This window comes from Sorex fumeus, unplaced genomic scaffold, assembly GCF_029834395.1.
Source record: "Sorex fumeus unplaced genomic scaffold, SorFum_2.1 ptg000073l, whole genome shotgun sequence".
NCBI classification, from domain to species: domain Eukaryota; kingdom Metazoa; phylum Chordata; class Mammalia; order Eulipotyphla; family Soricidae; genus Sorex; species Sorex fumeus.
The window spans coordinates 14,013,743-14,039,725 of NW_026606130.1; the positions used below are offsets into that span (position 1 = coordinate 14,013,743).

General features: G+C 39.7%; 1 protein-coding gene across 1 annotated transcript in view; it reads right to left on the minus strand.

The window, feature by feature from the left end:
* MSN (moesin) overlaps nt 1-25,983 on the minus strand; it is a 98,662-nt gene that overhangs the window by 44,560 nt on the left and 28,119 nt on the right. The gene's annotated exons all lie outside the window — the stretch shown is intronic.

Genomic DNA, 25,983 nt, shown 5'->3' on the forward strand with positions numbered 1-25,983 from the left:
GAGCATAACTATTTTCACTAGACAGGATGACTCTGGTCAGAGGTAAAAATTGAAATGATCAGAAATGATCATTTATGAGGTAGAAAGACAAAAGAAAAAGACAAAAAGGTAAAGAAAAAACTAAAGTAAAAAAGAGAAAACAAAAACAAACTAATAGTGAGGCTAACTCAAGTTTTAGAGCCCTATTGATCTAAGGTTATTGATCTAAGCTTATTTGCAGTCTTTTACTCAACCTTAGGCCAACACTGAGTTGCTCTCTTACTATCAACATGAAGGAAGAGCAAGGAAAATCTAAGTCTTCTCTGAACTTAACTCTAGGATTTTTAACTTAAAAATTAGTTTACAAAGTTATTATAATTGATTTTTAGGCATCCAACATTTCAAAACTAATCCCACCACCAAACTCAACTGCCATCCACCAGTGTATCCCCACCACTCACTGCCTGTCCCCTTGAAAAGCACATTACAAACTTCGGTGGTTGCATCTGTATTTTTTTTTCGTTTTTTATTAGTGAAACACCATGAGGTACAGTTATAGGCTTACAAATTTTGTGCTTGGGTTTCAGTTATACAATGATCAAGTGCCCATCCATCCACCAGTGCCCGTCATCCATCACCACGGGTTCCAGCATCCCCCCCACCCCCCAACCCCCCGTCCCATCCTGCCTCTGTGGCAGGGTATTCCCCTTTGTTATCTCTCTCTTCTTTTGGGTACTGTGTTTTGCAAGAGAGGCATTGAGTGGCAATCATGTTTGGTCTATAGACTACTTTTAGCATGCTTCTCCCACCCTGACACGGTCCTCACAACACCCTTCATTTGGTGCTCTCTTCTCTATCTGAGCTTCCTTTTCACCTAGCACGTGTGGCTGGCCTTCCAGTCATGGAGCAATATTCCTGGTACTAATCTCAGCCATTCCGGGGTGTTAGTCTCCCTTTTTGTTGCTTTATGTTCCCCAGATGAATGCAATCTTTCTGTGTCTATCCTGCTCTTTCTGACTCATTTCGCTTAACATGATACTTTCCATGTAGTACCACTTGTATGTAAATTTCATAACTTCATCTTTTCTAACAGCTACATAGTACTCCATTGTGTAGATGTACCAAAGTTTCTTTAACCAGTCATCTGTTCTTGGGCACTCAGGTTTTTTCCAGATTCTGGCTATTGTAAAGAGTGCTGCAATGAACAAACAATTGCAGATGTCACTTCGACTATACCTTTTTGCCTCTCTGGGATATATTCCCAGGAGTGCTATAGCTGGGTCAAATGGCAGATCAAATTCTAATTTTTTGAGAATCGTCCATACTGTTTTCCAAAAGGGTTGGACCAGCCGGCATTCCCACCAGCAGTGAAGGAGGGTCCCTTTCTCGCCACATCCGCACCAGCATTGGTTGCTTTTGTTCTTGTGGATGTGGGCCTGTCTCTGTGGTGTGAAATGATATCTCATTGTGGTTTTGATCTGCATCTCTCTGATGATTAGTGATGTAGAGCATTTTCTCATGTGCCTTTTTGCCATTCAAATTTCTTCTTTGCGAAAGTTTCTGTTCATTTCCTCACCCCATTTTGGTGGTTGCATCTTTAACTATAGAATTTTCTACATCAGCTCAGCCCAACCATACCAAGGAGAAAATAATACCCATTCTCCAACCACTGTCAGAGTTCATCGCTCATTCCCAAGCATAAGGATCTCCTCTACACAACTTCAATATTTCAACCCATTCTATGGGAAAGGATATTTGCTGAATACACATCAGACAAGGGGTTGATATCAAGGATATACAAAGTACTGGATGAACTCCCCAAGAAGAAAACATCCAACACCATCAAAAAATGGGGCGACGAGATGAACAAAAACTTTCTCAAATAAGAAATCTGAATGGCTAAAAGGCACATGAGAAAATGCTCTATATCATTAATCACCAGGGAGATGCAGATCAAAACCACAATGAGATATCATTTCACGCCAAAGAGACTGGCCCACATCCAAAAGAACAACAACAACAAAAAAACCGATGTTGGTGCAGATGTGGCGAGAAAGGGACCCTCCTTCACTGCTGGTGGGAATGCCGACTGGTTCAGCCCTTTTGGAAAACAGTATGGACGATTCTCAAAAAATTAGAAATTGAGCTCCCATTTGAGCCAGCAATACCACTTCTGGGAATATATCCCAGAGAGGCAAAAAAGTATAGTCAAAGCGACATCTGCACTTGTCTATTCATTGCAGCACTGTTTACAATAGCTAGAATCTGGAAAAAACCTGAGTGCCCAAGAACAGATGGCTGGTTAAAGAAGCTTTGGTACATCTACACAGTTGAGTACTATGTAGCTGTTAGAAAGGATGAAGTCATGAAATTTACATACAAGTGGTACTACATGGAAAGTATCATGCTAAGCGAAATGAGTCAGAAAGAGCGGGATAGACACAGAAAGATTGCATTCATCTGGGGAATATTAAGTTAACAAAATAGGAGACTAACACCTAAGAATAGCCGAGATAAGTACCAGGAGGTTTACTCCATGGCTTGGAGGCCAACTACACATGCTAGGGGGAAAGGCAGCTCAGAGAGAGAAGGGAGCACCAAATAATGGGTGTTAGGAAGATCCTCCCAGGGTGGGAGAAGCATGCTGAAAGTAGACTATGGACCAAACATGATTGCCACTCAATGCCTCTTTTGCAATCCACAGCACCCAAAAGGAGAGGGAACAAAAGGGAATGCCCTGCCACAAAGGCAGGTTGGGATGGGGGGATGGGGGTGGGACGGATACTGGGATTAGTGGTGGTGGAGAATGGGCATTGGTGGAGAGATGGGTACTCGATCATTGTATAATTGAAACCCAAGCACAAAAATGTACAAGTCTACAACTGTACCTCAAGGTGTTTGACTAGTAAAAATTTTAAAAAAAAGATTTCAACCCATTCTGGGCCAGAGCAATAGGACAGCAAGGGGGAAGCTTGCCTTGCACACATCTGATGGGGGTTCAATACCAAGAATCCCATATGGTCCCCCAAGCACCACCAGGAGTAAATCCTGAGCATTGCTAGGTGTAGCAAAAGAACAAACAAAATTTTATCCCACCCATACTAGACAGAATTTCATTTCACTCCTTCAGAACAGCATACTTTTGAATTTTTCAACCTTCTTCTCCAAGAGAATAATCCAGAACCCCTTAATATAGTAAGCTTGAAAAGTGTCTTGCAATTCACGATCACGATCACGACCATCCTGTTATTCGTCGATTGCCTCGAGCAGGCCCCAGTAACGTCTCCTTCATCCTAGCCCTGAGATTTTTTAAAAAGTGCCATATTCAAGGCTCTTTCAGAGTTAGGAGAGTGAGACCCATCATTGTTACTGGTATTTGGCATATTGGGTACGCCACGGGGAGTTTGCCAGACTCTGCCATGTGGGCAGGTTACATTCGGTAGCCTGCCAGTTTGTCCAAAGTAGGAAAGAGATAATAAGATTTATTTGCTTCAAAATCTACACAATTCATCTGGAGAAAATTGAAGTCCAAAGGAAAGGATACATAGGCTGCTATACAGTGTGAGAAGGATTTAAAACCTGGCTCTGGGTGCTTAAGAGTTACCTCAATGGAAAAAAAAGAGATACCTCAATGAGCTAAACATATGCTTTCCAAATAAGAGAGCCTGATTTGGTCCCTTGTACCATATGGTTCCCTGAGCACCATGGAAAGGGATCTCTGAGCACATATTCAGGAGTAGCTGCTGGTTAAAAAAAAACACAAAGTAAGACTTACAAAAAATTTTAAACCTGGTTCTGCATCCATTATTACACATCTTTTGTTAAGGTGATAGCCAGGTACTTGATATTTTTTGTTTATATAAGATTTTGCAATAAGGAATAGAATTTTTCAAAAATTCTCCCTTTATTACACCTTTTGAATAGATGAATGTGATGGATTTTTACATGTTGATTTTTTTCTGCCAGAATACTATGCAATTCTATTGTTTCTATAAATGTTTTTGTAAAGTGCTTAAGGGTTTCTAAGTTTAGTGTCATGTCATCTGCCAGTAGTAATAGTTTGACTTCTTTTCCAATCTGTATTTATTTAATCTGTCTTTCCCAACTGCTATATAAGGATTTCTAATACTATACTTAATAATAGTGGTGAGAAAGGGCATTAGTGTCTTGTGCCTGATCTTAGAGGGAAGGCTTTCATATTTTTATCATTTAAGTAAGGTGTTAACTGTGGGTTTGTGGTAAATGGCATTAGCTCTGTTTTATGAGCTTATGGCTATTGAAATTACTAAAACCACAAGCACTGAATTTTTCAGGGAAAAGGGATATTTCCATGACCAAGTTAACCCCAGAGCTAGGATAAAGCTAGGATAAAGATCCCTGACAACCAAACACATTATTTGGGACCCTCACCAAATTAGATCCCTTATTTCAGAAATAACAGTCATATATTTAATAAGCTAACATAGTATGGTAGAAAGTCATTAGAATCTCTTTGTTTTTCTTCTACTGAAACTCAATTTCCTAATCTATAAAATATGTCTAATGATATTAAATTTGTAACAATATTGGGTGTTTGTTAAAAAACAAGCATATACACATTCTTAGTAAACTCTCATGATTACTAACCCGTCCAGCTTAGCCATATTATCATAAACATCCTATTTCTTAGTAGTTATTTAGAACACAAGCCCATTGCTGAAGAACTCCCCAAAGACCTTCTGGCATAAAGAAATATTTCATATTGAGTGCAAACTCTATCTTAGATTTATAACTGGCTAACAACACCCTCAAGGAGAAAGAGTGTAAAAGAGAATGTGCCTGCCAAAGAGGCCGGGGGAGGATGGAGTGGGAGGGTGGGTGGGATACTGGGAACATTGGTGGTAGAGAATGGGCACTGGTGGAGGGATGGGTACTTGATCCTTGTATGACTGAAATGTAAGCATGAAAGTTTGTAAGTCTGTAGCTGTACCTCACGGTCAGACATTAAAAATTTTTAAAAATTTAAAAAAAGATTTATAACTGGTTAGACAATGTAAATCCATAAGCATGATGCAGATACATGACTTATTTTAAACATCATTGTTCTAGAGAAAGATGAGGATTTACTCCAAGAAGTACAATCTTGAGAAAAGGCAAAGCACATAAGAACATCTATACAACCTTGTCCTTTCCAAAGAATGTCTGATCTTTCATTCATTTAGGGCCCTGCCTTGACAGTTTACACTAATTATGCCCCATCAACATAAGCAAGTCCCCAGTTCCTCAATACAACCTACCAGGATCCCCAAACCTCAATCAGAAAATCATAAACTGGGTGAGCAAACTGAATCATCAGAATCACCATGGAGTTTTATAAAATACAGATTCCCTAGTTTCACCTGCAGATATTTCAGTTTATTAGATTAGGTAGAATTCAGATAGAGTGTCAGCTGTGCTAGAAACAAGAGTGTCAGATAATTCTAAATCCAAACTAGATTTTGGAATCTGGCAAAGAATACAGCTTCCTGAATCAACCAGTATCTTATGGTGAGTTGTTAGTAAGACTAGAGGGATAATTAATGGAACGGAAGCAGAACAAGTAGAGAGAACTGCAAAAGACATCAGGGTGTTGGTGCTATGAAAGGTTTTTGAGAATTAAATGAAGCCCATCTCCACAAAAATCTGGGATGCAATCAGTCCTGCTACTAGCCTCAAACTGCTTTGCATCTTATGTCTTGTTTGTAAAGGAGGATACAGCTTATTCTTTTTCCTTATACAGCTTATTCTTTTTCCACATACCTAGTATCACAAGTGAGCTCCCACCACAGATACTGTTACACAACCAGTGTCATGCTCCACACTGTAGGAAAAACATCCTTTTGCTCTGAAACCAGAGCGTAAAGTACAGATTCACCAAAAAAGCCATGAAATATTTACACCTTCTATCATTCAAAATGGGCATAATCATGGCAATCTTTCAAAGATATTTGCAGTACTAATGTATGCTTCCAATACTTAAATGATAAGATGATTCATTTGGTGAAGGATGTGGTGTTGGAGTTATATTTATGAGAAAGCAATATAAATAGAATTGTAAACAGAATTTAAATCAATAAAAATATGTAGAGATTCATTTGGAGTACTAGTTTAAAAATTCAAGTACATCGAGCCCATTCCTAACTTTCTACAACAGACTTCCAAAAAAGCTTGGGAATTTATAGTTTAGCTCCTGTTGGTTCTTATCCTCTGGGAAGTTTGAAGAAATATCACTTAGCACTGATGCTTTTGGGATGGGATTAGAGGTAGAACAAGAGGAAATCTGGTCATCCAAAGTGTTTTATGGTCAGGAGATTCTCCTGACAGGTTCCTTAAATGTATGATCCAACAGAACAGGCTCTGCAAGTGATATATAAAGAAGACTTTAGAATTCCATCAGAAAGCTAAGCATTGGTCAACCCCTCAGGCTATTGTACTGATCTGTCCACCACCTTCCCGTTTAGTTAAGAATTAGCCTGTGAGAGGAAACAACCAGTGTACACAATTCAGAGGTCAAAACACACTGATCAAAATACTTCAAGTAGGGCCTCAATCAAAGAATTCTTGAGTTCTTGGCTCCTAAAGCATTCCACATTTCTTTTTCCCAGGAGAACTTTTAGACAAGGAATCAGTCTAAAGTGAGTCTCCTGAATGCTTTGGGAATTTTGGAAACAAAAAGAGACAAGGTGAGAGAATCCTACAGTGGCATACAAGTAAGCAGCTAAGAAAATTATAGGGGTAAGAATGAAAGTCTAAAATAGTTGTAATTAAAAAACAATGCATTGGGACTAGTTGCACTAGAGCTAAACATGTGAACCTCTTCATAACTACCCTCTAAGAATATCATGTCAGAAAATTAAAATCACACACAGTGAAAGAATTTTTACCCTAGGGATTAGAAAATAGTGCAAATCTTGGCTTCACCAGAGACTCTGTCATTAAACATTTACCAGCATACAATACACATTTGAACTAAGTATTCTTGACCCCCATTTTACAAATGAGAAAACTTAATTCTTGTGGAAGGAAAGTAATTGTGATCTTCAACTTCTTGACCTTGGACCGTCTAGATAATAACAAATATCTGGCTCTCCCTACCATCACAACAGGGGAAAAGAAAGTCTTTCTTTTCAGTCAAAGTGGTGGCTGACCAAAAGGCTCACCCAACAGCTATGAAACAAGAACACTTAAATGTTTCTTTATACTACAAGGAAAACTGGAGTGGGGAAAGAGAATCTAGGATAGAAATAACAACAAGAGAGAGAACAGAAACAGAGTATAGAATGTGTTGTAAAAGTCCCAGGGAAACCATGATACATTCTTTTTAGTGAGATACAGTTACAAAGATGTTCTTCATTGTGTTTAAGTCATGCAATGTTCTAACACCCATCCCTTTACCAGTGAACATTTCCCACCACCAATATCCCTAGTTTCCCTCCTGCCACCCCCTACCCCACAGACTGCCTATGTTAGAAACTTTTCTTCTCTGTCTGTCTCTGTCTCTATCTCTGTCTCTGTCTCTCTTGTTCCATCTCTCTTGTTCCTTTTGGGAATTATGGTTTTAAATACAGGTATGGAAAAGTTATCATGGAGAAGGAACCACTCTAACAATAGTTGGATATAATCACTCTGGACAAGAAGTAAATGCTGAAAGTAGGAAAAGGGATATCCATGATACATTCTTAAGATTTTTTTACAAACACTTGATAGAAAATGTGGGTTCTTGGAAACAGGCTCTGGGGTACTGTAAGTCCCTAGACTTTCTAAATCCTTTGTTTCCATACAAACAAAATGGGAGTAATAATGACAACCTCACATGATTGTTTTGCGGACATCACCCATTCTACTTATAAGAAAGTACCTGGCTCAGCATTATCTTGTATTAGACATTTTATAAATTTTAGCTCCAGATTTTTCCAAACCATCTGACTCACCTTCCACAATAATAATTTCATCTTGATATGCACAGTGCTTTATAATTAAAAATAAGACATTCACATGCATTATCCTACTGAACTCAATTCTAAATGAAAAGCAAGGTAGAGACAACAAACATTTTATAGAAGAGAGAAATGAAGGCTAGTGAGGGAAAAAAAATAATTTTCTCAGTGTCAGAGTAATAGTACAGTGCAGTTGATCCTGGTTCGATATGTAGCATTCCAAAAGGTCACTCAAAGTCCCGCAAAGTGTGATCCCTAAACACAGAGCCAGAAGTAAGCCCTGAGCACTGCCAGATGTGGCTAAATAACAAACAGAAAAGTTTTAATTTGTTCGAAGATAAACAGGATGGACTAGAACTCAGGTCTGACCAATTACTATTGGTAGTGGATAATTCATTCACTTTCCAAGCTTCCCTTGTTTGTAGTTATAAGAAGATTCACTCCCAAAACTTAGGATTTAATTCATCCTAGAATTAAATTAAAAGAAACATGGTGTACCATTGCATTCATGTTTTTCTTAGAATGCTACAAGAAAGACTGACTCTCCTTGGAATAAGATAAAACAAGGTAATGGCACGTATTGTGATGAGGGGATTTACAGGAAGCACCAATCAACCGAGAACAAATGGCAGAAATCAGCTCTTGGGCCTGGACTCTATAGTCCCTTGTGATAGTCCCTTTTCCTCTCTAGGTCTAAGTGTTCCAAACTGTACTTGGTAAACCTTACTCAATAGTCTTCAGTTTTCTTTCCTTTTAGCATCTCCCTACATCCTCACTCTCCCAAAGAGAAAAAAATAAAACTTCAAAATAAGAAGTACATAGAAATAGTACTTTACTTATTAAGTAGGATTGTGACCACCTAGGTAACACAAAAAAATAGTGTTTGCAAACCATTCAACTAAGGGGTTGAGGAAAGAATGAAAACTCAGTGTAAGTTTCTAGAATTATACTCATCTTAACAAAGTTACCAATTCCTTTTAATATTTAAAAGAGTCCCCTTGATGGTTCACTGCCTCATCGCGGCAGGGGGGTGGCAACAGTCCCAACCAGCAAAGAATGAAACAACAGGTGCTGCCCAGAGATGCAGGCAGGTGCATGTTTGTTAGTGTTATAACATTACAACATGCTAGTCGACCAAAAGTTCGCATTTGGTAGACTGGGAGCACATGTAAGGATGATTAGAGGTCGCCCTTTGTCCCTCTCAGAGAGCCTGGCATGCTACTGAGGGAATCCTGCCCACACAGCAGAGCCTGGCAAGCTACCTGTGCTGTATTAGATATGCCAAAAAAAGAATAATGGGTCTCATTCCCCTGACTCTGAAAGAGCCCCCAATATGGCAGCATTAGGAAGGATGGGCAAGGAGAGGCTGATAAAATCTCAGGGCCAAACTAGGCTGCCAAAACAAAGAAGGGCTAAAATTACTGTCTATATTTTCAATGCATGTACACTGGCGTCAGAAGCTTCCATCGAGGACCTGATGGTACAAGTACAGAAGACCACGTAAGATGTCATTGGACTGACTGAGACGAGAAGGCATCGATCACATCACACTGTTTTCGACAATGGAGAAAAACTGTTCTTCGGAACATGGAACATTCTTCAGAACATGGAACATACTACAGTAGAGGCATCGGTGGTGTCGGTGTCCTTGTCAACACGAACTTGGCCATGAGCATTGATTTGTTTGAATGCCTAACAACCTGAATCGGATGCTTATGTTTGAATAGATGTGGCTCACTGCTGGCAGTTTCTATCTTCGTTGTCTATGCACCAACATCCAACTATGACAAAGGAAAAAATGAGAAGTTCTACATGGAGCTGGAGAAGTTCTGTAAAGAAGATCACACCTTCTACAAGGTCATTGTTCGTGATTTTAATGAGATAGGATCGAAAATGTCGCCTGAACTCCACATGACTCCATGACTGCAAGGAATGCTGAGAGTGATAAAGCCACGAAAAGATGCCTGTCTTTGGAAACTCTCAAGTTCATTCACAGACGTGGTTTAGCGCGAGTCTCAGGCAATCACAAGCTAACTTCCAAGCTTGCAAAGGTATGCAGAGAAGCAATAAAGGAAGAACTTAAAGAGAGAAAGCAGCAGTGTTGGCTGATATGGCAGAAGCCGGGAAAAGTATTTGCAATGCACACCTGTCCTTCACCAACTATAAGACCAAGATGACTGCCCTCCAACATCTTTTTTTTTTTTTGCATTTTTTTTATTAGTGAAACACCATGAGGTACAGTTGTAGATTTACAATTTTTTGTGCTTGGGTTTCGATTATACAATGATCAGATACCCATCCCTCCACCAGTGCCCATTTTCCACCACCATGGATAATATCCCCCCACCCCCATCCCCCCATCCCCCCCTGCCTCTGTGGCAGGGCAATCCCCTGTGTTCTCTCTCTCCTATTCGGTGTTGTGGTCTGCAAAAGAGGCATTGAGTAGCAAACATGTTCAGTCCATAGTTTACTTTCGACATGCATCTCCCCTCGTGGGAGGATCCTCCAAACACCCTTTATTTGGTGCTCCCTTCTCTATCTGAACTGCCCTTTCCTCTAGGATACCCGGCTGGCCACTAAGCTATGGAGTAATCCTCCTGGTGCTGATCTCAGCTATTCTTGGGTATTAATCTCATATTTTGTTACTTTATATCCCCCAGATGAATGCAATCTTTCTATGTCTGTCCCTCTCTTTCTGACTCATTTCGCTTAGCATGATACTTTCCATATTGTACCACTTGTATGTAAATTTCATGACTTCATCTTTTCTAACAGCTACATAGTACTCCATTGTGTAGATGTAACAAAGTTTCTTTAACCAGTCATCTGTTCTTGGGCATTCAGGTTTCTTCCAGTTTCTGGCTATTGTAAAGAGTGCTGCAATGAACACACAAGTGCAGATGTCACTTCGACTATACATTTTTGCCTCTCTGGGATATATTCCCAGGAGTGGTACTGCTGGGTCAAATGGGAGCTCAATTTCTAATTTTTTGAGAATCGTCCATACTGTTTTCCCGAAGAGCTGAACCAGTGGACATTCCCACCAACAGTGAAGGAGTGTCCCTTTCTCGCCACATCCACGCCAGCATCGGTTGCTTTTGTTCTTTTGAATGTGGGCCAGTCTCTGAGGTATGAGATGGTATCTCATTGTGGTTTTGATCTGCATCTCCCTGATGATTAATGATGTAGAGCATTTTCTCATGTGCTTTTTTGCCATTCGGATTTCTTCTTTGAGAAAGTTTCTGTTCATTTCATTGCCCCATTTTCGGATGGGGTTGGATGTTTTCTTCTTGTGGAGTTTAACCAGTATTTTGTATATCCTGGATATCAACCCCTTGTCAGATATGTATTCGGTGAATATCCTTTCCCATTCTGTAGACTGTCTTTGTATTTTGGTCACTGTTTCTTTGGAGGTGCAGAAGCTTCTTAGTTTAAGATAGTCCCATTTATCTATCTCTGTTTTCACTTGCTCAGCCAGTGGCATGGCATCTTTGAAGATACCATTAGCTTCAATGTCATGGAGCGTTTTGCCAACTTTATCTTCAATGTACCTTATGGTTTCTGGTCTGATATTGAGGTCTTTAATCCATTTTGATCTTACTTTTGTACATGGTGTTAGGCAGAGTTCTGAGCCTATTTTTTTGCATGTAGCCGTCCAGTGATGCCAACACAATTTATTAAAGAGGCTTTCCTTACTCCACTTCACATTACTTGCACCTTTATCAAAGATTAGATGATCATATGATTGAGGGGAGATGTCAGTGTATTCAACCCTGTTCCATTGGTCTGCAGTTCTGCCTTTGTTCCAGTACCATGCTGTTTTAATTATTACTGCTTTGTAGTACAGTTTGAAGTTAGGGAGGTTGATTCCTCCCATTTTCTTTTTCCCAAGAATTGCTTTAGCTATTTGTGCCCTCCAACATCTTGATGGATCTATCACATCTTCCAGAAGGGCAATGGAGAAGGTTATCCATGACTTCTACTCGGATCTCTTTGATAGCCATGTCAACCTGCCCACATATCAAAGTCTGCAGGATGGATATGTCATTCACAGCCTTCTCCCTTCCGAAATCTGACACAACATTTCATCAGTAAAGAAGTGTACAGCACCCGGTACAGACAAGGTCAGACCCAAACACCTGAATAATCTGCTGCCAGTACTCATCAATACACTGGCTCGGCTATTCACACACTACCTATCTGAATGCAATGTTCCATTCCAAAGGAAAACCAGTAGGGCCGTTCTAGTGTACAAGAAGGGAGACATCCACAACATTGGCAACTATCGTCCGATTTGCTGTTGTCCGTCATCTACAAGTTGTTCACTCGAGTCATCCTGAATAGGATTGGCAGAACACTAGATGAAGGACAATCATGCGAGCAAGCCGGGTTCCAAAAAGGATTCAGCAGGATGAGTTCAAGATGTCTGTCTAATGTTCATCGATGATGATTTCCTTGTAGAATGGTGAGATCCTGGTGGCGAATCCCTAATACAGCTCGAGGAGGATTCTGATGTAATGAGTTTGAATGCCCTGTTTTGTTAGGGCTTCTGTGACCACTTCAGTCTCAACAGAATCAATACTTTAAATCAATGAACATTAAACAGACATCTTGAACTCTCGTGAAACCTCAATGAGGTCACCATGTGGATATGGTCTATCTTGCCAAATCCTTTTTGGAACCCGGCTTTCAGGGTGATACCATTTAATGTCATGTGGCGACTGGAATGGGAAGGAATGGGAGTAAAGATAGATGGTCGGCATCTATACCACCTCCACTTGGCTGATGACATCGTTCTAATAACACCAAACATTAGCCAAGCAGCACAAATGCTGGCAGACTTCGACCGTGAGTGTGGAAAGCTCAGACTGCAGTTGAATCTCACCATGACAATGTTCATGAGAAACATATTAGTTCCTGATGTTCCATTTGCTTTCAATGGAACGAACATCTCTGAATGCAGCAGTTATGTGTATCTGGGTCGAGAACTTAACATGACAAACGACTTGTTGCCAGAACTGTGCAGGAGAAAGAGAGTGGTGTGGAACACCTTCAAGAGCGTCAAAGAAATTGTTAAGAGGAAGAAGAACCTCTGGCTCTGGGCACATCTTTTCGACTCCACCATTCTTCTTGCACTAACATATACCTCAGAGACCTGCACCCAACAAAAACAGGATGAGAATGCTATTCAGGTCTCCCAAAGAGGAATCAAAAGAGCTATACTTGGAATATCACACTTAATTCAAGTGAGAGAAGGAATCAGGAGTTCTGACCCCTGCTGATGATCGAGGATCAGGGACGCTGCCTTGTTTTCCAAGGTGTCGAAAATCAGATGGGCGAACACATAATGCTATTTGGAGATGACTGCTGGACTAGAGCCGTTACTGAGTGGATTCCACAGGACATCAAAAGAGCGACTGGCTGCCCGCCTACGAGATGGTCGACTTCTTCTTCAAGACCATTAGTGAACAGTTAGATGCTCTTCATGTTCCTGGAGCATGTGGACGCCATTGGGTTACACTAGCACAGACAGGATGAATGGAGACATTACTGGTGCCCACTCGAGCAAATGAATGAACAACAGGATGACAAGCAATACGAGTGATTAAAAGAATCTTTGTGGGGTTGGAGCAATAGCACAATGGGTAGGGAGTTTGCCTTGCACGCAGCCAACCCTGGTTCGATTCCCAGCATTCCATATGGTTCCCTGAGCACCGCCAAGGCTAACTCCTGAGTGCAGAGCTAGGAGTAACTCCTGTGCATCGCCAGCTGTGACCCAAAAATCAAATAAATAAATACATAAATAAATAAATAAAAGAGTCTTTGTATCTCAGTTCCCTAAACCATAAAATTGTTTAACCTGCCATCCTCTAAAAGAGGCTAGTGAACTTAAAAAATCATTCGCCAATTCTAGCCTTAGAATTACATGAAAAAGAAAACCAACAATTCCTTCAGTGGAAAACTGTGGAGACAGACTTCAGTAAAGCCCCATTTTGATGCTCTAGAAAACCCCTTAATCTCCACTGACTATGAAATCACTAATCATCAGGGAGATGCAGATCAAAACAACAATGAGATACTATCTCACACCAATGTGTGCAGAGGCTGGCACACATCCAAAAGAACACAAACAAGTGGTGTTGGTGTGGATGTGGGGAAAGAAAGTCCCCTTCACTGTTGGTGGGAATGCTAACTCGTCCAGCCTTTTTGGAAAATAATATGGACATCTCAAATAAATAGAAATTGAGCTCCCATTTGACCCAGCAATACCACTTCTGGGAATATATCCTGTAGATGCAAAAAAGTATAATAGAAATGACATCTGCACTTGTATGCTTATTGCAGCACTACTTAAAATAGCCAAAATCTGGGAAAAACCCGAGTGCCCAAGAACAGATGACTAGTTAAAGAAACTTTGGCTTATCTACACAATGGAATACTATGCATCTGTTAGAAAGGATGAAACCATGAATTTTGCATATATGTGGAATAACATGGAGTGTATCATGCTAAGTGAAATGAGTTAGAAAGAGCAGGACAGACACAGAATGATTGCAACCATCTGTGGAATATAAAGTAACATAGTAAGAGAACACCTAAGGATATTAGAGATAAGGTCCAGGATGATCGCCCCATGGCTTGCAAGCCAATCTTATGTTCTGGGGGAAAAGGCAGGTGGGATGGAGAAGAGAACACTAAGTAAATGATGGCTGAAGGGTTTTCTCGGGATGGTATGTGTGTGCTGAAAGTAGGCTATTGACCAAATATTATAACTACTTAGTGCATATATTACATACCATAATACCCAAAAGGAAAGAGAGAGAATAAGAGGGAATGTGTCTGCTACAGAGGCAAGGGGTGGGAAGGGGTGGGGGTGGTTAGAGGGACACTGGGAATATTCATTGATGGTGGAGAATGGGCACTGTTGAGGGATGGGTACTCGAACATTGTTTGATTGAAACGTAATCACGAAAAATTCTAAGTCTGTAGAAAAAAATTTTTAAATGAAATCAACTCTATAAGCAACCTAGTCTTTACTTCAACTCTGGGTAAATGGCAGCTGGCAGTGGTCAGACAGGCAGGAAGGCAGTGGCCCCACCCTCTCTTACACAGGAAACTAGCTACATCCTCTTTTCCCCACCCCAGGCAACACATCTCCAAAGGTCCTCAGCAGAAGTAGTGGGGTTAGTGAGAAGAGGATAAGGTCTAAAAGGAAACTGAACATGCAAATCACCCCAATGTGCTAGTCATTTCAGAGGAGAATAATGATTAGAATATTGAGGAATGGCAATAAAACAGTCCAATTCTTTACTGGAGCCCAGCTTCCTTAACAAAATCTTTACAAAATATTCTGTGACCACATAAGTCACAGGTCTGGACACACCCACTACCACTGAATTTTCCAGCCTAGACAGCTACGTTATTTACAGGTGTTTACAGGTCTTTCTTAGGATAAGAACACAAACATGCCATGGATGGGTGGGTTAACATTCAGATTAATTAATGCTTGAAAATATGGGGCTCCATGGCAGAACAGTGCTTCAATAAAATTTTAAAAAATAAAAGAAAATACAGGGGTTCTTCATGACTTTCATATTCAAGGAGGCAGGCACCAACATTCAGGGCTACACCACTAGCCTGCTTTCATTTGCCCACCCCAAAACCTTGTGACTTGGGGCCCAACCCATGCCACATCCTGTTCTCAGAGAACACGTGATTGCCTGGGGAAAGATAAAGTCATTACCACACTTCCCCTCCAAGGAGGAAACTTTGGTTAAGTAAAAAGGAAACTACAGTTCTTTGCCTGATCAGGCAGAGTAATTTGCAGTGAATCTCCCAGTTTCACAGACAAAGATAGGAAGGGTGACCAGTTAACAACATAGGAATAACTTCCATATCAGAAAAGATAGGTGATGGCTCAAAGTATTTCAGATGAATTCATTTTCTAGAAAAACACAAATGCGCAACTTCTACATTTGGAGTCTGGGAAAATGTAAATCTTCTCTGATCAAATGAGAAGATAAAAACATAAAAAATATTTTTCCCTTCAGGGATTTAAGCCAGGGCATCAGACATGTAAGGCAAATGTCTTACCATTGAGCCAACCTCCAGCACAATCAAAATTAATTTTTAAAAAGGCTCACAAACATCACTTAAGTCTCATTAAATATGCAGAAGTTTTAGATGCCAGTATCGGGATTTGGGCTAAAGCAGAATGGTTGCAGAGAATATCAGTGGGCCTAAAATGACTTTGACCATTTGGAAAAATAATACTCCAAGACCAATGATTAACAGATCTCCCAACAAACTCACGAGGAAATGGTGAAGAGTACCACAATCTGAGTCATAGTTCACTTCTTTCAATCTCCTCTGACCATTTCACTCCAACTCCCCCTTTTCACCTCTCAGATGATAACGTAATAATTTGTCATACCATTCTATCTGAAAATGCACAGATAATGTTGTTCATTCATGGTGAAGAATCAGAAGGCTGATACCATTTCACAGAACTGCCACACTAAATGCAGACTCACACAGTGCAGCATATTCCTCAGCAAAAATTTTTTGGTGGTTCTTAGCCAACTATCCCTATACAGATATCCCCAGTACCACTCAGTTTTCCTAACTCTTACCTCACATACAAAATTAGCTCTTTTTGTTTGTGTTTTGGACCTCACCAATTATGCTCAAAGTTTACTCCTGGTTCTTTGCTCAGGGGTCAGTCTTGGAGGTTCTGGGGGACTAAATGCAGTTCTAGGGATCAAACTGGGGTTGACTGTGTGTAAGGCAAACATCTTAATCCCTGTACTGTATCTCTGGTACGCCAATATAGCTCACATCAGGAAACAAAGTTTATCTCACAGGTCTTAAGATAATATCAACATTTATCACTGGTCTCCAAGGGAATGTACTAAAGGCTGAAAGTAGCCTGATAACCTGCAACAGGTATCTATTTGTAGTCACTAGTTTTAAGTCTTCATTTTTCAAGGTCACCTTCCTGCAAATAGAAATATATGGATTCTCATAATGCCCTCAACCTCTGTAGATATATTTAAAAAATTTTGGAAGTGGGGAGCTTAAGAAAAGTACATGATATCTAGGTTGTTAGTTTTTGTCTCTGTGTAGATACAACTTCTTTCAAAGATGGTTTAGCTTTTTTCAGTTGATAAAAATTAAATCTTATGATCAAAGACCCAAACTCAGCTATTTTCTAAGACTAGTAACAACTGTAGACATCAATGAAAAAATTTCAAGCACCTATACTATCACAAACATATAATTCTACGTGCCCTAGTGCTGAGGTGAACAAGTATGAAAGTATTCACCATCACCACCTCAACACAAACCCACACACATACAAACACACACACACACAAAAGTACTCCGCTCTGGATACATAAATTAACAAAAGATAGTCACCATGTTCCCAACTTTGTTCAACTTCCTTCAGAGAGCAGCAAAAAATAGAACCACGAGTATCTCTTATGAAAGTCATTCAGCAGTCTTCCTAATGGAAAAAACAATAAACATTTTCCCCATAATCCAAAGAAAATGCAAAAACAATGCCTTCAGTTATAGTAAAACCTAGATAAGCAATGGGAATTTCAGGAAGGACTCACATCCCTGATATAATTATACTTAATCCATTTAACACCAAGTTATCAAGTACTTAATATGTGCCAGACCTTGAAAGTACTCTATTTTTGTTGGGGATGCAGTGGGGAAAAGATACAGACAGGTGAATAGGGAAATTGCCATTTTGTATAGCAAGCGCTGTGATAATGAAAACTGTGAATATGGGTAGCACCAAGGCCATAATGGAGACAATAAAATTGCAGTAGATTTCTAGAGAAAAAACTGACCTAAACTGAAAAATAAAAAATATTGCCATAGGAGAAAAGGTGATAAAGATAAAAAGAAATCCCACGGTGTTCTGTTACAGGAACAACATATACAAGGGTACAGACAAAGAAGCACAATGTTAACTCTCCAAAATGCCACAGGGAAATAAATATATGGTACGTAGAAAATTTCATACATAGATACAGTTAACTTAGATACAGTTAAGAAGCAAAACCTCTTTTCCAATTTCCCAGCCATTTTCCCAGAATCTGTCAGAAGATATACTCTCAAAAAACATATCTATAGAACATATTATAAAAGATTAAAATAAGGACGAGAGGGTGAAAGTGTCAAGGTATATATGTCTTGAATGAAAATGACTCCAGTTCAATCCCTGATAACCATTCCCCTGAATGCTACCAGATACAGATCTCTATGTCCCCAGGTACCATCAAAGTGGGCTGAATAATATTCAGCACCCCTGGGTTTGTTGCCAAGAATTGCCAAAAGGGGTCCCCAGGTTCCTGAGCACCAACTGGGAAGCCACCAAAATATAAAGAAAAGGGGCTCTTTAGATACCACAGAATTAGACAACAGCTCATCAGATCTGGTACATTGGTATTTCATAGTAAGACACAGAAGTCCTTGAAGACAAGGCCAGAAAAGGTAATCTGCTATACATGATCTTGTTAGTAAGTTGGTTATGTTCTAAACAGCCTCACCTAAGTAACAGCTTAGCTTAATGATAACTTCCCGAACCCCAGCCCCCATAAACCTTGTAAACACTCTCCATATCTAGAAGAAAAGTATATTTTCGGCCCATATGCAAAACCCGTTTATCTACAGATTGAATTAGAATGGCAATCATGCATCTATATACACACTATGTATACACACAAACACACTCACACACAAAAGAGGCTATGAAACCACTAGAACAGCAACAGCTTGACGTGACTACCTGTCTTCTGCAAGGTGTGGAAACCTATTTATTTCACAAACTGTTTTGTCCTCTTGTGTAGGGGTTTCTCTTATTATTTTCTACTGTGTGCATCCACTATTCTTTCTACCTCATACCAATTCTCCCTACCCTAGCTCTCATATTCCTCTTCTTTTTACCCACTCCCTCATTCTGAGAGTTCTGAAGCCCTCCCACAGCTGGAGATCTTCACAAAGAAATATGAACACACACATATACAAATTATGTAATTGCCTCTTGTCCCATGTCAAAACATTACAGCATAAAACACAGTGGGATTCAACACAAACTGGGATAACCACTGGCATCACTGTTTTCAAGTTTTCTCTTCTACTAAAAAATCACACAGAGATAATACAGGGAGCATGCATAAATTATAGATAAAGCCTAACAAGTAGCCTAAAACACTGATCTTTGATCTCAACCATTTAAAGAAAAATGATGAAAGAAATTAGGAGAAATTGAACACTTATCAAACACCTTCAATATGCTTAGGTAAACTAAAAAATCATAAGCTTTTTTCTCTCACAAATTCTAGGGAAGAAGTGGTATTGTTCTAATACTCACTTAATATAGAAAACTAAGATTCAGAGAATTTAATGCAATAACCAAAGTCAGACAGCCACAGTCACATAATTATGGAAATTTAATTCATGTAATTGGTACCACACTCTTGCCAGGTCTTAATTCCTGAAGACTTGATGTGAGTGCCCAAAGGGGGTAGGAAGGGAGAAAGAGAGAAAGAGGGGTGGGGAGAGAAGGAAAGTGTCAGTTATAGAGCTATAGAGGCAGACTGGGGAATGGGATGTGGCAGGAGGGAAACTGGGGTCATTGGTAGTGGAATTAGACACTGGTGGAGAGATGGGTGTTGGGTCATTGTTATGATTGAAACCTGACGATGAACAGCTTTGTAATTATGTATGCCATGGTGAATCAATTAAAAAAAAGACTTAATGTCAATAAGTATGGGTTCCTGATAAAGACACAACAGCAATTCCGTTGAAAATCCCTACAACACTGAGTATAAGAACTACAGATGAAACTGAGAATGACTCCCTGGTAAACCTATCATAATACTTTAGTGTAAGGACTGGAGCTATAGCACAGCGGGTAGGGCGTTTGCCTTGCATGCGGCCAAACTGGCCAACCTGAGTTTGATTCCTCTGCCCCTCTCGGAGAACCCGGCAAGCTACCAAGAGTATCTTGCTCGCACAGCAAAGCCTGGCAAGCTACCTGTGACATATTCAAGATGCCAGACACAGTAACAATAAAGTCTCACAATGGAGACGTTATTGGGACCACTCGAGCAAATCAATGAAAAACGGGAAGACAGTGCTACAGTGCTACAGTAACCTATACAATTTCAGGTAGTCTCAGTGACTCCAAGTGCTCCAAGAGTAGCCAGTATGGTACACTTGTTCCATAATTGTCTCAGAAAAACAAAAAGATTTAATTTAGGAGGCTTAGTAGCGCTAGTGTTGAAGTGAAGGAAATAAAACAAGAAGAGCAAGTTCCAGCTCCAGAATACTCTGTTGAGTATAATTTTGGACTTCTGCTTGTTTACAAATCCCACTTATCAAAAACAGATATGTACTTACCAGATTTGGGACCATCTAAAATGAAAAGCTATGTCTTACATTGGAACAGTGAACTGGAGGAAACTCACGTTCTTTCCACCTAATAAAACTTAGTTTTAATTCTAAACTCCCTCCACCCTTCTCGGAGAGCCCGGCAAGCTACTGAGAGTATCTCACCCGCACGGTAAAGCCTGGCAAGCTACCCATGACGTATTCGATATGCCAGAAACAGTAACAAGTAACACAATTTGTTGTGAGATGTTACTGGTGCCCGCCCAAGCAAATCGATGAACAATGGGAGGACAGTGCTACAGTGCAGTTACTATTAATCCAAATATATGCCAGGAGACAAATTAGTTTATTAATTAGTAAGCAAGATGGAAGGGGCTGGTTACAAAGAGTACAATAATAAATCAGAATTCAAAGGCATGCCATTTGCCTAGTTCAGAAAAGAAGTGGCCACAAAATAATCATGGGTTTATAAGAAATGGGTATGCAATAAATTGGCAGTCTAGGATGTAGTTCAGTGACAGAGCACTTCCCTTCCATGTGTAAGGCCCTGAGTTTGACTCCCAGCACTGCCAAAATATTAGTAAAATGAAGATAACCCACATCCCACCATTTCTACCATGTAAGTTAATTTATCCAGCCTGCTTCAGAAACTAATAAATAACTCTTGAAAAAGATCAACAAGCTGCAAAATTCCCTTCACGGTAATCTCGGGAGTGGGGCAGGCCAAATTTTTGCCTTTCCAAAGCCCAGCAGCTGAACTCAAACTCTAACAGCTGCCACCATGCCTCTGGCCATACAGCTCAATCAAATACTTTGGAAAAGTGGCCACATCCATGTTTGTATGACATCTCCAAACTCTATAATACTAACATTCCAATAGGATCCCACCAGATTGGATGGGAATGTAATGTAGAAGCCAGCTAATTTATCTAACAAAGACATTAACACAGAAGGTTTAACTTGCAACAACAGCTTACTAAGCCCTCAGACAAGGACTTAATGTCCCCATGGTGAGATAAAAAAATTTCACAACTTTTCTATTACTGAAGTATTTTTGATAATTCCATTAATAATTTAGTGGTAACAAGCAATATAAAATAAATTATTCTGAGCTTGCGATGGGGGAAAGAATTGAGCAGTGGTTAGGAAAATGGACATAATGGTGGAGGGAAGGTAACATTGGTGGTGGGAATGGGGTTGGAATAATGAATGCCTATAACAAATCATCTTGAACAACTTTGTAAACCAGTGTTTAAATAAGGTGGAAATAAAAGAAAGACAAATTGTAGTCTAAAACATAAACTGCCAGAGGTGGTAAACTGTTACATAATATTTTTATTTCATTTAACAGTGTTTTTATTCTTTATATTTATTTTTAGATTTTTTATTATGTCCCCATGATTTAAGAAGTTTTTTAATATTTGATTTACAGTGTTCTTAAAATATGAAGTCATTCTTTGAATATATACCAAAATAGGCTTGAAAGGAAAGTTCAAATTACAAGATTAGAACAATATTGGCAGGCTAGTAGCTCCATTCACTATCTGCAAAGTCTGAAACCTGGACTAATAGGTTTCTTCACATTCTACTAGAAAGATAGGAAGCAAAGGTTTTATCTGAAAGACAAAGACAGGCAAAGACAGCTGATTCAGAAAATCACACATATCAATCTACTCCTTTCCTAAGTAAAGGCACTGGGGAAAACTATGTAATAAACTTATACAACCAAGTACTTTTCCTAAACACTTTTTCCGATACCAATAAAAGATTCTGGATCAACTGATTTCCATTAATACCAGTATACAGTCCAAGGACTCGTGACTGAATGTCTAGCCCTTAGGCATCTGATTTAACCACAGCCTTACAAGAAAGAATAAATGGTAAAATAAGGGGAGTTTCTCAGCTGACCTAGGGCTCAATAAACAAAGAGCATAAATATGAACCATGCTTTACCCTATCCTCTCAGAAAATGGTTTGGATGGAAAAAATAGAAAGAAATTGGAGATGCTACACTCATGGAAACCACAAAACTCCAAGGCTAAAGATCTCTATTACACACTACAGAAAACTCTTTCCTCTAGACAAACTTTATCAGGGCCCAGTTATTAATTCTCACAAGTGGTGAGAAGAAAAAAAACATTCAAGGGCAGAAACCTCCTATCCTCCACTCCATGCCCTGACTCCTCACAGTTGCCCCTCCTGTAGAAACAAAACAAAAGTAAAATAACATATGTGAAAACTTATGGGGAACCCTACAAGTCAGTTACTACTAAGAACTGTGAGCTTCTGGAATATTGTTAATCTTCAGATGCAGTACTTTTCTACTTATTAGCTCCTTAATTTTATCACCAGGAGTTTCTAGGGACCATAGTATGATTCAAGGAAGGTGAGAGGAGAATAAATTTCTTGAAACCAATTCATTAACTATGAGCATCTGCAAAGTAAAGGACAGAGTACTCTTTCTGTGTGAGCACAGGCATAAACCTCCAGTTCTCAGGACTCATTTTATCAGAGTGAGATGAAGAGATTTCAGTTATGGTTGTAGTTATCAAGCCTGGTCCAATAGTAGAATATCTTAGAGGAGCTCTTAAAAAGGTGATGACAAAAACTCTAATCCAAAACACTCAGAGTCTATATGTATTTTTACAGCTTACAAAGACCAAGACGAAAGATTTCCAGTGGATCAGAAGCCAAAGAGCCTATCAGGTGTCACATATAACTCAACCCCTGCTTTAAAAAGGTCAGCTCTAATTATAAAGTTTCACTTTCATTTTGGCCTTTATGGTGATCATGAATTAAAATAAAATATCCCTCAATTCCCTATCTTTTCTCAACCTCCCCCCCAATAAAGGTTAACTACATTAGCAGCACTAGTAAATCTATCCTCATATTTTTAACATCAAGCAAGCATTATGGCTTTTCCTTTTAAAGTACCAGACCAAACCCATGTGAATTGGGTTTTTCCATTTTTGCATGCTATCTCAATGACCCCACTTTAGTATCTGCCACCCTACACAGAGGGTATATTGACAAGGGAAAGGTGCTCTCCCAGGTTCTACAGCTTTTGAATACTCTAGTGAAACATTTCCACAGGATAGTATTCACAGGGATTACCAATTATTTGTGACTAGGGACATTTGCTCAGAAATTGCTCTAGCCAGTGTCCCTTGATGTCTGTTTCTCATGCGCTCCTTAAGAACGAATCAGAACACCTCTTCCCTCCTTGCCTTCTAATTCAGATCAGGCCCTGCCCACCCTATTGCCCAACATAATTTTGGCTCAATCACTACCAGGTTATTCTTAAAAAGGGGTTCTCTCTAAAAGCAAGATATGTCTAGTCATTCCCAGAGTTTGAGAATAAGAAAAACACTTCAAATATGTGACACCACCTTCCTAAGCAAGTTTAGATAAATCAACCACCACTGTTGGGAAATATAAAATTTCTGAATAAATCCATAATTTTAGAATAAGAACATTTCTCATAAATTATGTAAACTACTTGTAGAACAAACTATGACCTCAAGAGAGGCAAAATTTTGGCCAACATTTGAAAAGCTCCCATATACCACCCCCACCGGAAATACCAGCAACCCCTGCCCACACCCACTATCTTTCTTGAGGAGAAACAGCCCAGCATCACAGCTTCAAGAGAACATGATACTGCTGAATCTTTCCAAGTAGACTGATCAGGACTGAGAAATTCTTGGACTGGGAGAAGAAAGACTGTCCTCTTTGCCTGAAGGAACAACAGTCCGCAGCCATACCCAAAACAGTCCAACTTAAAAATGGCCTGGCTTCACAAATGAATATCAAAATTCCAAGCCACCAAACTGTCCCAAGCTATAACTTGTGGACCACATGGCCGTAGACATCTCTAATTTTCATAGAACTCTCAACCCACTAGGATCACAGCAAATCTGATCACAAAATTGCATAGAAAACCACCACGCTCAATGAACCAAAATAAAACAGAAGGCCCAACTAGCACTAACCAGCAATTAATTCAGTCACATAAAACAATTATAACAAATTGACTCTTATCAATCTAAGACTGAATGATTCCATTTGCCTTTGAGTTGTAATAAGCAATATGAAGTAAAGTTGATTGTGCCTGCAAGGGTGCGGGCTGGCATGGTGAGTGGGAAAAAACTGGCCAGTATTATCTTAGAAAACTAGCAGCAAAATTCTCTCTAAATTCCAGTTCTTCAATTAAAGAAGAATACTCATGCCAAAATTCCTCTATAATCTTTCCACTCGACAAGTTTGCTCAATGCTTATAGTATCACCAAGGTAACAAATAAGATCCAGCATTAACTAAATCTAAGCAGTTTCCAAATAATCCTTGCTTTCTAACAAGCAATATCTATGTGCTCAAAAGCAAGGCAAAGTCAGGCAGGTTATAGGATCAACCAGGTGGAAAGCTCAACTTGTCTTGAGGGCAAACAGGTGAAGATTAGTCTGACAATAGAAGGGCAAGAAAGGGAGTCTCCTCTAAAAGAAACATAGGGTCAAGCCTTAAGTAAACACACAAACAACACATGTGGCAACCTAATACCATAGACACCCAACTACTAAATTACTCTCTAAACTTTATTCTTGATTCATGATATTTTAAAAGAAGAGACTGAAATGAAGTTGGTGGGCTATAATCAGAAATTCCCCTTTAAACTTCTAAATGCTGCCATAAATTAAAGAGCTTAAGTCCAGGCTTTTGTAAAACATTTTTCTCCACATTTTTCAGGTTCAAAATGTGCTAGAATTGTTTTTTGTTTTTTGTTTTTTTTTATTAGTGAAACACCATGAGGTACAATTGTAGACTTACACATTTTTGTGCTTGGGTTTCGGTTATACAATGATCAAGTACCCATCCCTCCACCAGTGCCCATTCTCCACCACCAATGATCCCATTATCCCTCCCACCACCACCCCCACCCCCACCCCCATCCCACCCCACCTCTGTGGCAGGGCATTCCCTTTTGTTCTCTCTTCTTTTGGGTGTTGTGGTTTGCAAAAGAGGTATTGAGTGTAAATCATGTTCGGTCTATAGTCTACTTTCAGCATGCATCTCCCATCCCCCAACACCCTATATTTGGTGTTCCCTTCTCTATCTGAGCTGCCTTTTCCCCCAGCATGTGCAGCTGGCCTCCAAGTCATAGAGTGAACCTCCTGTCAAAGAAGGAAATCACATACAAAGGAGCACCCCTTAGATTTTTCTCCACTTTGTATACTCAACTCTATTCAGAATCTAAAACCAAGGTCTTAAAACTCTAAACAGAAAAAAAACATGGTCTTATGTTTTCCACTGATGTCCTGTACTTATTCTGCAGAGAAATTTTTACAGTCACTTAACCATGAGTGTTACACCATAAGAAAAATGTGGGCATAATGATCCCCAGGCTACTAAATGAGAGAATGAATATCACATGTAGCACTGTACTCCCGTTGTTTATCGAGTGTCTCGAGCAGGCCCAGTAATGTCTCCATTGTGAGACTTGTTGTTACTGTGTTTGGCATATCGAATAAATCACAGGTAGCTTGCCAGGCTTTGCCAGGCGGGCGAGATACTCGGTAGCTTGCTCTCCGAGAGGGGCAGAGGACTCGAACTCAGGTCGGCCAAGTTGGCCGTGTGCAAGGCAAA